Genomic DNA, 19,633 nt, shown 5'->3' on the forward strand with positions numbered 1-19,633 from the left:
AGCAGTTTTCAGGTGCAGAACTTCTGTGAATTGTTGTGGATTTTTAGCCTTGTTCCTCTAGGGGTAGGAACAACATGTTTAGGGACTTTGGATCCCTTAGATTATGGACATTGTATGCTCAATGTTGTAAGGCACAAAAATGTCTATAACAACATCTTGTCATGAACAATATTTGCAATGGTCACCTTCCATCCTTCCCACGTGGCAGTGCAGTCCCATGTACATGAACACATTCTGTGCTTCATACTGATTTTTCACACCACGTCCAAGCCGCGCAACCCCCCTATAGACTCCTTTATAGTCCTGCACCCTCTTCCAACTACGTGGAGCGTTGAGACTGGGCCTCCTACAGATATTCATGTGGTCTCACCCCTTGTGCGAGACTTCCACTTCCCTACTAGCCTAGGCTATGGGCACCCTTCGAGTACCTTTGTATCTAGTAGCATGTCGCGTTCTGTGCTCCCTCATTAAGTAGGGTGCGGTTGCAACCACGATAGCAGGGTCGCAGCTCGTTCTATTACTGTAGTAGGGCCGACCAAGTCTGGTCCCCTTATTCTCAGATTCATGCAGCCCGCTTGGGCGACTTCGATTTTTATTTCCTTGATTTCTTCATCTAAGCTCACGCTTTTCCTCCTTAGTCGTGCCCATTCTTCATCGAGTTTGCGAAGTTTCAAGTTGCCATGCCGAATGGCTTCCTACAACCACCGAATTCCTTTGCTCAGGTCCTTGCATTCAGTCTAAACTACAGGGGCGATGGTCAGGGAAATTCTCTCCACCTTCCTGGTTTCATCATGTATGAGTGCGAATAGGGCCATCTTCGCACACCCCGTTTTGTTTATGGTCCTATAGGCCCATCGAACCCTTGGTATGCGCAAATTTAGTTGGGGCGGTGGTTGCATAGCATATGGCTGCATCCCTCATCGTAGGTGGGTTCCCAAACCGCTTCATCCTGGCTGCCTAGCCTACATTCGATGTTGAGGGCCTCCAACCCGTACACGCAGCCGCCTTGAAGGTGTACTCTACCCTTGTGTAGTTGTTGCGTGCAACACCCCTTCTTACGCATCGTGCCGCTTCTACTCCATAATTGTAGTTCCCCAGTGGTCTACAAATTCCTCCCCATTTGTTATGTCGTCCTCTGCTGGCAGTGTCCTTACTTTAGTTGTCACACATCGCAATGATCTAATCATCATATTACAATTTAACGTTGTTACTTCATGCAATCATTTCTGCCATCACTCTATCTCTTCATCTGAATCCGAAAAGTAGGAACTGTCGCATTCCCATGAGATTCTCCCATCTGCTGTTGGATTCACCCGATCCTGGTCTTGTGCCGTTATCTAGTAAATGAAGTCTAGTTCATCGTAACTATCCTCGTCATGCACAAGTTTAGTGTAGCGCGCTCCTTCACCTGGATCCAGCAGAACTATTACACGGAGTGACTTTTTCTCAAATATCATCTTCCGTATTTTTAAGTTAATGACCCCATTCATGTCTGTGGCCCAGTCTATTCCTAGCAACGCAAGGTATGGATTACTGTCATCAACAATTTCTATTACCTCAAAGTCCGTCTGCATACTTATGCCTTCAATGTCCACTGTCACCCCTTGCAACCTTCCCATTGGTAAGATCTTTTGTTGGTTGGCCATCCATAATTGAATAGGAGACCACTGCAGTGCGGGCCTGCCCATGCATTCCCACGTCTGTTTTGGTAATACATTCGCATCTGACCCCAAATCCAAGATGACCTAATCCATCTCATACTCACCAATTTGCACCATCAATCGCATTTCCCATCCAGTACGCAAAGCATGCTTTCCAAGCTTTCAGACCACGCATGGCTCTCCTGATCCTTCCTACCTAGCGATCAGTTCTTGTAGTCCCTTAACTGCCTTATTGTCGCGTAGCAGCTTCATACATGTCTCTAAACAGGTAGTAAGCATAGAAGGATCCATTCTTAGCTCAAGTTGATCCTTACTACTTGAAGTAGAGGCCTCCGTGAAGATATTCTTAGCTTCCTTAAATGTTTCCTTCACGTGTTCCATCTCAGACTCAGGTTCCCTTGTAGAAGCCTCGTGAACCTTCGAATCTTCTCCAGGTTGTTTCCTCTTATCTTCCCTCGTAGTTGCGCCACTTCTAAGTACCATGTTTACACTGGGGTCCTCTTCGCGTGGTTTGGACCTCATCATTTGGATATTTTGAGTTGGGGTAGGCTATAGTACCCCTTTCTCGCGCATTTGGGCGATCAGTGTCGGAAAATCTACCATTTCGTGATCAAATTGCTCACAATACTGACAAGATATTCTCGTCAGGTTGGTACAATTACGAGCATAGTGCCCCAACCCTCCGCAATTATAATATATTAGCTTTCTGCACCCTCGTCTAGGTCCCATTCCTCCTCTCCCTCGTCCGCGTCCTTGGAATCCTCCACGTGCCCCTGCGGCTGGATCGAAACTTCACGTTTCAGTCTACATTCAATAGGACGAGGTCCTATCCATCATTAGCTCGTAGCTCCGACACGTTCGCTCGTCGTGACCCATCGATCTACAGAAGTTACAATACAGTTGCTGCAGAGTCTGAGTATACTTCTACAATAGGTGACAGTTATCCATTGTGTGCTTTCCTCCTATTTGACAAATCATGAACCAGAGTATGGGTGCCGCACTTGGCCCTACTTGTACCTCCAGCCTCAATGGCATCAGCCCTCCTCCCACCAAATAGTTCGTGAATACAGGGCAGTGATCCTTGTCGTGACCCTGGCCTTTACATTTTATACACCACACTTCTTCGCGCACCTCTAGCCAGGGCGCCCTATCCTGCTTCAAACTCTGCATCTCTAAGCATAGGTTTTGTAGTTACGCATGGATTTGCTTGACTCCAAACCCTGGTGTTTCGTGCAACATCATCACCATTTCCAATGCCTCTACCTGGGTTGAGAGCTTCTTTTGTGACAATGTTGTTCTCAGGTGTGGTGTCAAAGATGTCACAAACCATGCATGGTGTTGTGCATCCGTCAGTGTCATATTAGCATCGGAGATCTTACTTTTCAGCCTTTGATCTAGATCCTAGGGGGTTTCACCTGGAAGCATCGTGATCTCCTTGAATCCTATAATTGACTGTGTCTTCGATTTCGGTCGACTAAACTCTTTGTTAAATGGACTTTGGATTTCTGCTATTCCGGCATTCAGATGATCATTTGAGTGTTTGATATACCAAGTCAGTGCGCGATCCTGTAGTGCACTTACCAATGTGGCCTTTTTAATGTTATCATCCATAACCTCATGCGCTTCCCATACTGCTCTTACTACGAACCAAAACCGATCGAGATATTCATTCCCTACTCCTCTAAATACAGGAAACTTGATTGCGCTCACCATGCTAAACTACTGATTCGGTGGAGACGAAGTGGGCAAAGTTGGAGGTGAAGAAGGCGATGGGAGTGGTGGCGTTAGCGGAGATGATAACTACGGAATGCGCTTCCCGATCAAACTGACCGCACTCCTTGGAGAAACCCAAGCACGCTCTTCCCCACTTGCTCGCGGTGGTGAAATTAAAGGACTATTTCCTAACCCTTCGATCCCTTTGAAGCTCCTTCTGCTTCGCGTCGTTCCGCTCATTAATGTATGCGCATCACCCATTTTTTCACATACTTACCTCGCGGTCCTTTGAGAAAACGTCTTTCGCCTTCACTGTAGCTGATAGTTGTGTCTATCGCAAATTTAGTGATAAACCCTCCTATTATCTAATCCAACCAATGATCTACAGCTCGCGCAATCTTATCTTTAGACGCTTCTAGCCTACACACTAACTCCGGAGTCCACACTATCAGCTGATCAAGCTTACACCTTCCCGTGTTGTCTGCTAGCCTCGCGATCCACTCATACAATTCTGACGAGAAGGACGCGAAGAAGATCTCATGGATTTCCGTGTATATGTAGTGATCTAGCCACCTCTTCTCAGATATCTGTAGGGTTTTGTTTTCCTGCACCACGAACTCGTGAAGCTTTTGATCCAACCAATCTTCAATCTCTTTCTTCGTAGGGTTTGAGCATTCTGACATAAGACATCCCTTAGGCAAATCCCGGTCCCGAAAATGGAACCATTTGTTGGCTTGTTGGGGCCTGAACCAAGTTCAGAAGATTTTTATCCAAACAAATCCTGCACTACTAGCCCTTTCTGCAACAATCCGCAGAGCGCGGACTGAACTCTCACTCGAGGTAGTATGGGAGGGTGCTGGAACCAGGTTTCTGCACCCTAGGGATGTCTTGATGAGTTTGGAGGGGTCGCAAACCAAACTACACACTCGCGCTACGCTGCGTAGCTATCTAGTCATCGCGAAGATCCACGACGGGGTGTTTCCTAGATTCTTATTATTATTTTAGTTATTATGGATCTGATCTATCCCTTAAGGTCTTTAATCAAGCATTCAACAGTTAAAACTAGTGCACGCAACCATACATATTAACGATACGCATAAAAACCGTAATATAAGCATAAACATATAGATCTGCAATCAGAAGCATAATAATTCAGAAACACTTATCTTTATTAACCTTCTGTTCAGTACAATCCAATTCCACCTTGCGCACTCAGCTACAGGGGTCCGCGCACATAGCTGCGGACTCTACCAAGCCTCTGCGCACACAGCTGCAAAGCCTACTCTAACTACCACCCATGACTCGGACTTACAGACTCAGAGCACTCTTGCTTTTACAAACCCATACACTTTAGATCTCAACCAAAGCTACCAAAAAACTGCCTCCTCCTAAACCTAGAGCCCTGTCTTATTTATACATTCCCATGGTCCACCGACCATGGGCAGGCCGACTCGCTTTCTATTATCTTACATTTTTCTCAGGTGGACAACCCTTTGACTTGACTCATTACAATTCGCGCTCTGCGCACTTCGTGGAACCTTTACCATACTTTTACCCAAAATTGTAGGCTTTGAGCCCCAAAATCCTTATGTGGGGGACCCGCTGCCCAACAATTCCTAGAACACCTTTTTTTTACAATAACTACCTTCTTTCTATTATTCTATTCTCAAGAGATATAGTGAGGAAAATTAAAGCCTAAATTGTGTCTAGTGTAACCCTCACTCAAGAGTTCCAGGTTAATCTCTTACCACTATCATCTGCAAAGTGTAACATATCATGGAGAGTTCCATTGTTGAGATATTCATAAACAAGAAGGGGCTTCCCATGCTCTACAGAGTTACTGTATTTCCCATACTACAATTCTTCTATATGGCTCAATAAGAAAGCTTTGTGTCTTCAACCTTTGAGTTAAACAACATGAAAGGTGTCCAATTCTAAATCACTCCATTGTTCCACTGTTCTATGACTGTCTCTTTTCATCCATCTTGATCAATCAAGATTACAATCACTTGTCACATTGGCATGTTTTTCCTCGGCAGAATTGAGCCAATGGAGTGTTCCAAAGTGCCCCCGGTTTCAACCTCCATAAGTGATTGAAGGGGTGGAGAGGAAAGTGTTTCCCTGTTTGGAACAAGGGGTTTTGGTGCACCATCCAGCCTCTAAAGGCTCTTTAGTGAAAACTAAACATCAAATCCTATCCTCTAAAGTGGGAATTGTACTCCAAAGCATCCAAGGCATCACCTAGGAGAAGCTCCAAAGTGGACACTTAAAGGGTTGTCCCTTCCTTCAAAAAAGGTAGTAAGTAATATCAAAGTAGACCAATGGGCTTTGATAGGCCAACTCCAACCCCATGTCACCATACAAGTGTTCACATTAGTGCTACAAAAATTATTCTGAAGTATTGCATCCTACACCAGTTCCTAAGATGGATGCCAAAAGGTGTTCTAGAACGAGCTGCTCAGTTTTCATTGCCACATTCAGGACTTTTCAAAGGGATTGGTCCCTCTAAACCTTTCCAATTTTTACACTTTCACAAGTCAGCCTTATTCCTATTAGTTTATATTTTGTATTAAAAGGTCAATCCCGCTTTACTTGTTCAATAACGTCAAGAACAATTATAGGTCAACTCCAGCAATTGGTCAATAAACTTGTGGGTTAGTTTGGCCTTGCTCTAAATACTATCACACATGTATATATAATAATATATTTCCCTTTTTAGATCTTGATCTACTAAAAAAAAAAAAGGTCCACTAACTGTATAATTGTGTCGCAGACCTCCATATTAACACTCATAAACAACGATCTTCTTAGTTATTGATCTGTGTGCACCTTTGGGTCCTTGTTGGTTCCTATATTTTGATGGAGCAACCCCTGATAGCACACCTTTTACCACAGAGATGATGTTGTTTGATAGAAAACTCCCCAACAGTCTTACACCAGAAATATAAATGGTTGTTATATATTGCAACAAGAAGAATTAACATATGAACAAGAAGCATCAGCATTCAATCCATTTCTTTTTATTTCATCGCAGGATTCAACCAAGGGCCAAACATGAACACATAAAAGGTTTGCAGATAGATTCATCCTTACTCGTGTAGCTTCAAAATTTGCGAAGAGGAAATTTGGGTTGTACGGCTTACTTGACATGAATGTTGTCTATAAATCTCTTATTGCAAGCATATCACTTTAGCTGAAATATAAAATAGAAATAGACATCACTGGAATCCATAAGAGGCTACTACTCCCAACTTCCAAGCTCATCCCACCAAAGAAACCTTTTGTAATTCTGAAAAATATATATATATATATATATATATATATATATATATATATATATATATATATATATATATATATATATCTCCTTTACCATGCCAGCTACGTCAATCCATATTATAGTAGTTGTGGCATGTACCTACACAAGTACTTATCTAAAATGTTTTCTATAACCCTGGGTCAAAGAGGAATTGTCTAATCAATACTAAGGTCTCTCAAATAACTAACGAACTTCTTTGATTTCGATGGTCCTGAAAACCCTTTCAAATTGAGACTTGTATGAGGAAACATAGAGCCTTTAGTGGACTTGTATAGGCCTGAATTGGCCTATGACAAAGGAAAATATAGCATTTTCATTCTACATGAAATAGGCTCTATGTCAAGAGTCCAAGGCCTCTGTTTTGGAGTACTCAGTGATCTGACCATTGCTTTGGCAAACTCTGTAGATGCCATGTAGTTGGGAATTATAGGAGAGTTCATAAAGCTATCATCGTCTCTCATAAAATATGTACCTGACGGTTATGAGAGTTGTATCTTGGTCTTTCTAACCTCAAAACATTGTCATCACCTATGTTACAAGGTTTGTCGAACTTTAACCTTGATGTTGGAATTTTGGCAAACCTTAAAAAAAATTGAGGTTTGTTGAACCTCATCGAACCTCATAGCCATTGGCCAAGTCCATAGATCAAAACTCATAACCTCATGTCACAACTCAAGCTTGTAATTTATCCTTATAGTTTTCATGTCCGTGATAACATTTTTGATGTTCACTGATGTTTATTTCTTATATATATATATATATATATATATATCCGAACCTAATGGTGAACCTCATAAAAACAAATTAACTCAAATAGAACCTAATCATTGTCGAACTTGAACTCAAAACCCAAATCATGTGACATTGGTCATCGCTCTTTGTTTTTGTGCTCATCAATGAAATCTTGTTTGGTATGGAGGATTTTGAAAGGGGAGTAAATGGATCAGATATTATGTGACCAATGTTGGCCAATTCTGCATTATGCTGCTTTAACTCTATATGTGAATTTTTTTGTCCAATCTCACCTATAGTTTGAATCTTCCTATTAGAATTTTCCTTCATGGTCATCCTATGGCTGTCCCATGGCCTGGTTGCCATCCAACGATCTAACCAACTCCATCCCCAATGAGTATTCTCAACATCAATCTCTATCAACTTGGTCTAGACTGATTTCGGAGGATTCTTCCATAACTGTAAACATGCAAGATTTACCAAAATGTATCAAATTGATTGTTAAATTTGGCATATTAGCAGTTTCAAGCAGCGGTTAAGCACATACATGTTGAGAAAATGCATAGGCCAATGCCCTCTCTCGCTTAATAACAACCTCTATTTTTCTTTGTCGTCTAGCCTCAATTTCTTCCAAGGTTAGCATGTTGTTGTCCCAATCTTGTTGATGATCAGCATCAGACTGTTCAGAAACAACAGTCTTTTAGTCTTTGACAAGTGTGTATGATGATTGAACAACAAAGCAACAACAAAGAAACATGCATTATTTTCATTGAAACCAGCTAAATTGCCTTAAGAGAAGAACTACGGATACATAAAACTTGCTTCTTTTGTTGGATTGAAACAATTAATGCTTTCAATAATAGAAAAAAATATATATGAAATATTGAAGCTGCAACATAACTTGTTTTCCATAACATATAATAAAGCAGGTATAGATCACAAGAAACTACAAAATTTCAGTCATTGTATAAAGGCTTTGACATTAAATCTATTCCTCCAGTGAAGAATGGCCATCCCTATGTAAAAATAATTTATAAATTTATAAATATGTTATAATACAATCACCCAAAATTGGAAACAGTATATCAAAGGTCAAAACAACCTCTACTCAACATAACTTAGTAGTATTTATAAGCAAATACAGTTTTAACTTCTGACACCTCTGAGCATAGATGTCAAGGTATATGTTTGAGAAATTCTCTGCTTGTCATTGTCCTTGGATAATTCTATTGGTGAAAGGCAGAATTCCGATCCTTCTATAAGTCACCTGCACAACATCGTTTCTAAAATGGGTAGACAATATGTCTAAAACTTGCATTGCATTGACATATATCTTGAGTATCTATGCAAGTTATTTTTTGATAAACTAAATTAAATTATTTTCCAAATAGCATAGCACAAGACAACTCAAGTTAGGTTGCAATGCCAAAAATAAAAAACCTAATGCACACTATTAGGCATTAAAGGAAGAAATCAAGTGGCCTTAAAAGGTTCCGACATGGAAACAAAAAGCTTGCCCAAAGACATGGGATCTGGCTCACATTAGATGTCCTTTTCTCAAGTTCTTTTTCACGTTTCTGCTGAAGGTGGTGTTGAAGAGCTCGATTTTCTTCAAACATGTGAATCATCCTTGATCAATTTTTTTAATGCACTCTAACAAGCGCTTGCATGCAGCGCATGGTATTTTTTGCTTGATGCTGCACATTCTAACCATGCACCAATGCTTGCAGTCTCACGAGACCCCTGAGAGTGTGGAAGTTTCTCCTAACATACATGAAATATATGAGCTTATATTTGTGAAAACTAAATTTATTGGAAATATGTTTCAAAATTTTTCAGAAATATGTTGTCACAAACTCATCTGCTCTTTTACCCTTCTTGTTCATGAGTTGTGATCTTAATTTTTCTTTCTCTGAACTGAATCTTCACCGAAGCCTTGATAACCATAACCGAATGTACCTTAGCTTATATATATAGTTGTTTGTTATTGAAAATACTTATCGGTTGGAAATAAGGGCCGACATATCTGTAGGAGTCGACATGAGCATGTAGGCCGAGTTTTCAGCTAGACAATACTGCAAAGAATTTTCTATTAACAAAAGCACCTATGTATGTCTATCTGCATGTATGTCTAAATGATCCAAATTTAGAAATACAAAATCAATGTTTGGAGAAAAAAATAGACATTTCAACAATGGTTTATGGAATTTGTAATGGTCAAGGCCGTTGAACTCCCCCTGTCATGCTTCATTTTGTGAAAATGATCTACTAGATCATGCATGTTTCTATACTCTGTTAAGGGTTCAGAAGCATCAATTGATTTATAATTTGAGCAGTACCCCAAATACTGGAAAATATCATTTTTCTCATCGACAATTTAATGTAGGAAATATTCAGGTGCCATGTACCCTTTTTAGGAAGGTCATTTAACTCAATCTCGACAATTTTAAATGTAACAGTGTATGGTGTAATTTCTATAGAAATACATATATGCTTCTATTTTCACCTGTTACACCAATGCCCAATGATTATTCCGTGATTCACCTCAGGTCATAAGAAAGAGTTGCATGCAAACATATTGCGCACAGGATATCCAATCAGTTCTGGAAATGTCCAAAATAGGTTTCCAATTACCCATTCCAAGATTTTGTGATCCTGAGATAGGATTAATATTGGAAATTCATGAAATTTCATACTGATAGATTTCTAGTAAGGAACAAGAACAAACAGATTTATGAATCTTGTTACTACCATCAGCCTTTGAATTGGAACTAATGATGAGAACTTAAGTTTTACGACATCTCTAATTCATACTGTTCATTATCAAGCTTCCATTTTTTTGTGTGGTCTTCTTTTTCCACTTCTAAAATATCTTCTTCACTCAAAAATTCCATTTCAGTTTTGTCATCATCCTGTAAATATATTTTATTTGGAAGGTATGCCTCCTTTGTAAATAATTCTGTTGGAATAGAAGTAGAATCTAGATAAATATATTATCAATAACACCCTCATTGCAGATTTTTGAATTTACTCTAATTGTACTTCTCAAATTCTTTCCCTTAGAGCTTACATAAAAGGAGATGGGAAGTTCTAGTGCAACCATCAAATTCATGTCATTATGCTGCTTCCGCTATCAAAATTATTGGAATGATTTGTCTATGTCCATCTAAACAGAACAGCCTTGCTAGAACCTGTACTTGACCCATTAGTAGAATGTGCATAGAGGATTGCTGCAATTTTGGTCTTGATATGATATCTAGGTAGCATATCAATGAAATATAAGTTTGTGAGAATTAAAGTATCTCCAGATTCTGACAGGTTCTAGGGCCAAATTTTCCTTCCAATTATTTCCAGATCATATCCTTCATCAAACTCACATATGTGATATAATTTAACTATAATTGGGGGGATCACTGATGAATATTCATATAGTTGGCAAGTTCATGAGAAGGATTCCTTGCTATCTGGAAGGATCTATTTCTGGGATTCAATAACAAGGGATTTCACATCCACTCACGCCCAATTCTTAAGTAACTAATCTTTGACATGTGCTCCCCCTGATAGTGTGTTTCCTTTAAGTTCTCCTCCTATCATCATGCTTCTCCTCAATAGTATGTTGCATCTTTATCATGCTGCTCTTCTTTTTACTAATTGGCAGAATTTTGGCGAGACAAAATTTCTGCCTATGATTGCCAAATATGATCAGCAACATGTATTGATGCCTTGAGCATTCAAGGCACATCTTCTTCTTCTGGTGCAACCTGCCTCCTCCAAACCTTTGTGACTTTATTTCCCTGCTTGATTGATGTGGACCCGCTTCAATTTGCAATCTCTAGCTAAATGTCCAACATTATGGCATTTGAAGCATTCAATTTTAAACATGAATGTTGGAGCATAATTTTTCTTGGTAAATGTGTTGGAGTATCTTCTTGCAATCTTACTTCTGGATGACTGATGGAGATCTTTATGGATTTCATTGTTATGTGCCCAACAATCCTTTTCCATATACTCAACATTTGTACAAAATGAAAATAACCAAAAAATTTAGCATAATACCAAATGGATGAGTATTGTCTTGGTTTACATCTGAAGTTGTTTGGCCTAGAAGTTCTTTGATGATTTTTATTATTTTTTGTATTTCTGACACCACCTGCATAACTTCTTGGAGCAAAAAAAATTCCAAATTTATTTGATTCCTTGCCTTGCTTCTACTGGGGAATTTATACAACTTTCAAGCTTCTCCATGTTCTTGTCTTGAGGAATTTTAGGGTTAGCATCCTTTTTGCTAGAATAATCATCTGCATATCCAAGACTTGACTTGTCGAATGGAGATCTTTGATGGCTAGCATGTCATCCAAGGCTTGAGAACTTTTCAATTTCTTGTTTAGAAAATCAACTTATTTTCTAAGAGAGACAATTTCACCTTTCAATTTTTCACAATATTCATCTTTCACAACTACTTGGTTCTTCATTTCTTTCATCATCCTTGTTGCTTTATTTGCTTCAATTTTAAGAGAAATGACATCTGATTTCAATAAGAAAATTTCTTCATCCTTCTCTTTTAGTTGAGATGCCATAGTTGTCTTTTCCTTGTCTACTTCATCAAGTTGTCCTTTGAGGAGGATCAATTTTTCCTTCAAGTCTTTCTCTTCAGCTTCTTGAGTTTATTCCTTTGCTTCTTCTAACTGAACTTTTAGGGAAGTGACTTCTTCATTATGCCTTTTCTCAAACTAATGCAATTCTTTATTTAGTTGGGTCAGCTCCTCATCCTTTTCTTGTACTTGGTGCTTTAAAAGGGAAACTTCCTCCTTTGTCTTGTCAAGGTTATGATCACCATTTTGTATTTTCTTCTTGAGTTCCTCATTTTCCTTATTCAACCTGCGGCCTGCCAATCTTTTTCATAGCAACTACAAGTTTGTCCTTGAGATTTTCTTTGAGGTCTTTTTATTTGACTACCTAATGTTTCACCACTTTAGGGACATGGGCAATCATAGGAAATGTCCTTGAACAATTGGGGACTTTATCGGGGATTTGTTGGCCATCTCCATGATGTTCAGGACAAATTACAGGGATGTTTTGGATAGATTTTGGGGATGTTCTTGGCAGATTTCAAAGATGTTCTGGGAAGATCCAGGAATATTCTAAGCATGTATCTTTAGTTTTGACAATGGACATTGATGATTAGACAATATGAACATTTTCCCCATTTTTTTGTATTACACTGGATCTAAATTTTCTATACAAGTTGCAGCCCAAAACATTGGTTTTGTATGATGGGATTTAATTTTGGGTTCTGGTGATTAAATTATTCACTTTTCAGCGACAAAATTATAGCAAGCAAAGCCTGCATGTCAAAAAACTAGGAAATACAACATTTCAAAGGGCTGATCCTTTTGGATTTTCTCTTGTTCTTGTTTTTGGGGTCATCTCAGCTTTTACATATTGTGCATGGGTTTTTAGGAGCCATTCAATTCCATTTCTTCCATCATCCCAACCTCAAACACTGTGAAAACAATTAGATAGTTGTGACTTGGATTGCATATTAAATGTTTAAACAAATTTCCTATTCAATCACCCTTTTAATCTCAAAGATGAATTTAATCTCTTTACAGAACCAAGGTATTTTTTAGTATTTTTAAAGACATCTGTAAGAATCTGCAGAACCTATTGAGGAAATGCGTTCAAAGTTTTAACATAATGACCATTAACAAAAAATATGAGACAGGAAAACTAATATAGAGACATTTCTTTGTCTCATAGACTCTTTTATGAACCTTATTGCAAATCGAAAATAATTACACTTAAGTTTCTTAAAGCTAAACTTCCTTTTCCTCGAGTCAATAATTGAATGTCACTCAACTCTCTTTTTTAAATTGTATAAGCTTTTTAAGAATTGGAATAATTGAATGTCACTCAACTCTTTTTTAAATTGTATAAGCTTTTTAAGAATTGGAAAATGTAAGGTTGTACATAATACTATACAATATAGCCTGTTATATTGTCCCTGAAAATTTTCAAGTGTTTTTTAGCTGCCCAAGGAAGCATGCCCTTACCCCATCGTTTCCACATCCCGAAAACTAGTGCAACATAGGTTTTTAATGACCATTTTAAGAAAAGATTTGGATTGTTTTTACATTGGAGCCAATGAGGATATCTTGGCACAATTATGTATGATTATTTATTGTTCAGTAATAAAATATTATTTTCCATAAATAAATATAGCGTTATCTTCAAATGGTTTATTGTTGTTTAGTTATACGTTTGCATTATCCATGGGAAGGAACCATGGAAATCCCATAAGCAAAGGTATTTGAATACCCCTGGGTTATTCTAAGGGCTCTATTTTTTTTGCACACAAATAATCGTGGGGAATTAAACTTGCAGCTACTCGGTTAGGTTTAAAAATTTGACATTCACGTTTACCTGTCAGCATAACCTTTTACAATGGTTTTAGTCAATTTTCGTATCAATTTTTTTTTTACAAAAATTCAAAAAGATTATTTATCTTCACAGGTTACATTTATCCATATTTCTTCTATGAATCAAGCTTTTATGCTTCAAAGTATACAGGATTCATACAAGATTCAAAAGCTCTTAAATAAGATTGGAATTCTTGATCACTGATTATATTTTCCACAAAAATTGGCAAGGATATGATATTTTGATGGATAAATGGAACATTCCAATTCTTCTACTTTTTCTAATTGTAACCTACCAAGCATTAGAGTCAACTTAATTTTATTCTGGCAGGGAAATATATTTGCTTATTTAATGCTTAGAATCCAATAAGCTTTTGACCATAGTTATGGGATCTGCATTTCTGCATGTTCAAATCCACTCAAGATATGTTTCAGGTTTGGAAGTGCCAGAGATCCACTCGGGATTTGTTTCTAGCCAAAAATGTCCAACGGTCAGATCCTTAAAATCATTTTTCAAAATGTAATATAAAATATAAAATAAAATCATAAAAAGGCCAAGTATGGGGACCTAAAGTTCTATTTTATTTTTTATAAAACAACCCTTCCCTCATCCTAAAACAGACCAATCTAATCCTTCCATATCAATTTGCATTCCTAAATTTTGTAATAGAGATCTGTAGTGAAACACTTTTGAAAATGAGAATTTTCTATGTTTTTAATAAGTGTGGACATATGTTTCTAATAGTGTGTTTCTGTATCTAGATCTTAACTTAAAAAAAAAATTGGTGTATTTGTTTGTTGTGTGTGCAGTTTACCTTTATCTAGATCTTGAGTTTTAAGAAATATGGTGTATCGGTATCTCCATGTGTATACGTTTCTATGCAACTTGGCTTTAGTACTTATGAAACATGAACGTGATTTAAATAGTTCTAACTTGTCAGATTTCAAGAGAATAGGAATAGTAGATTTTTCTATAATTGTAATTGTCACTGTCTTGTGTGTGTTGGAAAGCTTATCAATTTTTTGTGATGTAATTTGGACAAAAGACACTTACGTTTTGGGAATATGCAATAGGTTTGAAAGAGTTAAAGTGGTCAAAGTTGTTGCATGTAAGAGGTTGGCATTAAGAATTCAAAGCCAGGAACGCGTTCTTGTGAGGGAATGTAAGGACCTAGAAACTAAACTCCAGGAAGAAAAGAAAAGACACAATGCTAATTTGGTAGAATTCAAAAACCTTGAAGGGGAAAGGTACATCCTCAGATTTGCATGCACTCTCGTTTTCTTCTACTCCAGTTATAATGATAAGTATTGTGTTGATATTTTCCTAGAGTCTTGTAAGGTAGAGTGAATAATGATTAACTCTTACTTTTTCTTTTAAGGATAGAATCACTATTAAGCATATTTCTTCTTCCCTATGCTTTTAAGAAGTTGTAGGTGTGTTATTAAGCATATTTCTTCTTCCCAGTGCTTTTAAGAAGTTGTAGGTGTGTTATTGCTTTCCATAATGCTAAACATAATATATTGTTTATGTTATTGTTCAACATTTTAATGCTACATTCTGCTTCTGCTCCTATGTGCATGAAACTTGAAGGTATAAACTTTACCCAAACCAGTGATTGTAGCAAGGGAAACCAAGGGTTCTATTTATCTAATGATGGAAGGAATAGGTTTTGTGCCCTAGAGTAATTATTTTGTTATTCCAAGAAGAGTATGAGTTTCCTATGCATGTTCAAAGTTAGAGTGAATTGGTGTAGGTTGTTTCCATAAAAAGTTTTAGTGTTAGAAATGTGGCCCTTAAACTAGGGTCTAGATCATTTACAACATAGGTTTGATGGGGAGGGTTTTGGGTTGGTTGATAACAGGTAGAGACTTTTATTTGTGGCATGTCATGCTTTCCCTCTTCCTTAGGATTTGATTTGTGGCATGTCATGCGTTCCCTCTTCCTTGGCCCTCCTTTCTCAAAAGAGGCAGGTTGAGACATTTTTACCTCAATCTTGAATTATATGCTTACATTTGAAATATAAATGTCCCACACTAAATATGCATGTTTTTGTCTTGGACTATAATTGATCATCAATTTATCTATTAGTTTTGGTCTTGAATGTCTTTGCTAATAATGGTTACAGTAAGAAACAAGGCCTTAAAGCCTTCCTCAAGGCTAGCAAAAGTCCTAAGGTTAAGATTGACCCTAATGATCATAGTTCTGGAGTTCACCTCCCTTTCATCCTAGGGACGACTGACAGGATTGTGAGAGTCCTTAGGAAGCACAACATTACCTCCACCTTTCGACCCCTTAACACCATTAGAAGTTCCTTGAAATCAGTAAAATACCCCGTTGGCCCCAAAGATATGAAAGGTGTTTATGTCATCCCTTGCTCTTGTGGAACATCATACATTGGTGAAACAGGCTGTTCTATTAATCAAAGGATTAATGAACACGCTGCAAATATAAAGCATGGGAGGACCTGCTCTTTGGCCTTAGCAGAACATGCTGAGAAGACCAAGCATTAGATATGCATTGAAGAAGCTAAGGTCAGTGCAAAGATTTCTCACTTTCATCACCGTAAATTTAGGGAAGCCATTGAAATCAAGAAGAGGCCTAGTAATCTTAATAGGGACGGCAATTGGAAAATCAGCAGCTACTGGATTCCATCCCTTTCCTCTTAGTTCCCTCCTCTCCCTTCCCTCCCCCTCCCTTTCATGTCTATTTTTCCTCTTTTCAATTTTTCTCCATGTGAAGTTTTTTTTTTTTTTAAGAAAGAGCTATGATCTATGAAATAATAAAATAATAATTAATTAATATTAAAATACATTTAAATAAACATATTACATTTAAATTATTTTATAAAATAGTTTTATATTATGTATTTTTTTTTTTCACAAATATATTTAAAACATTTTTTACCATTTTCGATTTTTCTCACCCTAAGGTTTGTTTATTATTATTTTCATTTTATTTTATTTTATTCTTTATTCTTTTTATTAGAATTTACTTAAACAAATTACATTTAACCAAGATATATATACTAATACTTATATATATATATATATATATATATATATATATATATATATATATATATATTATAGTTTATAAATAATTAATATATTTATAATTTTAATATTATTTAAAATTCCCCTTTTACTTAATTATAGTTTTTATTTTGGAGTTTATTTGACTTATTATTTTTATATATTAGGGGATATGATAGTTTTATATATATATATATATGATTTATTAATTCATTATTAATTAATAATAAAATAAAAATATATACATATATATATATATGATTTATTAATTTATTATTAATTAATAATAAAATAAAAATAAATTGCCCATTTTCCTATCGAGTCAAAAATAGCCATTTTTTAGTTGTTATTCCCCATAGTTGTTAGAAGGTCCTCGCTCCCTATTTAACTTGCCGCTATGATCTGATTTTTATCTTGTCCCAAAGATGAACCACAATGGTTGGTTCGAAACGCGTTGGTCAAATTATACCAATGTGATTTCTTCTGAAAATGTTTTCAAATAAAGTTATTTTTTGTAAAATTATAATAAGTTATTAATGTTGATGTTCATTGATAAGTGGTCTCCATTGGAGGTTGCTCGCAAATGGGCACCATAAAACCTGAAGAAGGGGATCAACTTCCTTATGATGTTTTGAATTGTGAACATGCAAGGAAAAATATATTGCCATTTGTTCTGAATATACAAAAGATACTTCACAAGAGGCCTTTCCTCATCAAGAATCTTGAAAATGTTATGTGTAGATTTTTGCAGTCCCTTGCAATTTTTTAGGACAAGTGTTGGCTTAGTGGATCTTGACCTAGGTTCAGATTTAAGTTTTCCAAACAAATCACTACACTACTGGCCCTTTCGGCATCAGCCCATGGAGCACGGACTAAAGTCTCATCCAAAGCAGTATGGGGAGATGCTGGAACCAAGTTTCTGCACCCAGAGATGAGTGTGATGTCGTTTTATGCCCTAAACCTGCCTTTGCGCAGATCGATAAGCCTTAAAGCTTATCAATATAACTTTCGTTAACCAACCCCTAGACCTTCGCGAAGGTCTACTGTTACAGATCCATTTGGGCACATCAATCCCATCATTTAAATCAGTGTTTTAGGGCTCCTCAAACCTTAGTTTCAGTTGTAACATGCCCTAAACAAGTCACCCTTTTGAATGTGTCCTCCCTGTTGGGAATCATGATTGTCATTAGACCAAAACCTGCAAGTGTTAGTCAACGATTTCATCACCAGAGATAAGGATTCATGAGAGGCGGTTAGTCCATGTCACGAAACACACAGGGAGCATTGGTTTATCTAATGCCCAACAATATCCCCCCCAACATGAGCCGGATGTGTATCGAACTCGTGACCTACACTCTGATACCACTTGTTGGGAATCACGATTGTCGTTAGACCAAAACCTGCAAGTGTTAGTCAATGATTGCATCGCTAGAGATAAGGATCCACGAGAGGTGGTTAGTCCATGTCACGAAACACATGGGGAGCGTTGGTTTATCTAATGCCCAACAATTGGTATCAGATCATTGTTGATCTAGATTGTTATTAATGTCAATATGAAGCCAATGAGCTATGAAAGCAGAGAAGAGAAGTAAGTGTAAGAGTAGAAGATTAAGGAGGAGCCATATGGGGAGTATCACATGTAATGTATGCCCAAGAAGAACCAAGAGGAACAATTCATCAAAAGAAGCAAAGAGGAATCATAATGGGTCTTTGAATCTGGTTGAAGAATCAGAGTGAAGCTCAGAGAGAATTAGCAATGTATGAATTCGTAGAAAGCAGGCTCAGAGAGAGGCAGAAAAGTGAAAGGCCGAAACCCTGAAGAAGCCCGAAACCACAGGAAAAAACATTGAAGAAATGAATCAAATTCAAAGTTCGGAGACAGATGAAGATTGAATGCATAGGAAACGTTGGATCTCGGAGATCAATGGACAAGGTCGAAGGAAATGATCAGCCAACATTAAATCGCGTAGACTGGTGTCAAGAAATGAATGGCGGAGATTGATTTAAGCAGTAGCGGAAGAGGAATCTGGAGAAGGTGTCGTAGCCGTCGATGGTAGAAGATCTACGGTCATCGGGTGAAAACAAGCTCAGGCGTTAGTCAATGAAGGAAGGCGGATTTAAATCTATAAGCGGGATTTTGGGCAGATGCAAAATGGTAAGTGGTATTTAGAGGAGAGCGCTTGATTCCATTTGATGGTTGACAAGTAGCAGCTAGAGGAGAGAGAAAAATTGCTCATTTTGGGCGGGTAACTCTCATGCAAGTAGTCCACCCGAAATCACTGTAGACCATCGGATTTTGGGGATTGAAATCTACGATGGAGAATGGACCCAACTGCACCATTGTAATATGCCTTAATGTAATATCACATCTGATTCAATTGCAATTCTTGAAGGAGTGTAACGATATAAACTGCCGATTGCGATAAGGTGATGGACCCGATGGAGTTATTAACAACTGGTTAATAACATAATCGCATCCACTCTGTCGGCAACAGGGGAATCGGCTATCGGCCATCGACTGTACTATGGGCATGACTTATAAAGACCTTCATGACGTTGCGATTGTGATTATGTGTTTAAAGGAATAACTCCGAGTGTTCATGAAAGTTGCGATTGCTGTAAAGAATAAGTCTATTGTTTGAATAATAATAAAGATGGCCTCTCTCCCTAATTAACGTGTCCTATGAGTATTGATGAATTCGAAGAGACAGAGGAAGCTGAAGAGTGAGCGTTGAGGAAGCTGAAAGATCAAGCGA

At 37.6% G+C, this 19,633-nt stretch overlaps 1 pseudogene; it reads right to left on the reverse strand.

Moving 5' to 3' along the window:
- Positions 1–6,804: 6,804 nt before the first annotated feature.
- LOC149197753 (protein IQ-DOMAIN 13-like) overlaps positions 6,805–19,633 on the reverse strand; it is a 58,071-nt pseudogene continuing 45,242 nt past the window's right edge.

The sequence above is a fragment of the Pinus tabuliformis genome, chromosome 2_2 (assembly GCF_031772625.1).
Source record: "Pinus tabuliformis cultivar Carrire ecotype Pingquan chromosome 2_2, CPIR1, whole genome shotgun sequence".
Taxonomy (NCBI): domain Eukaryota; kingdom Viridiplantae; phylum Streptophyta; class Pinopsida; order Pinales; family Pinaceae; genus Pinus; species Pinus tabuliformis.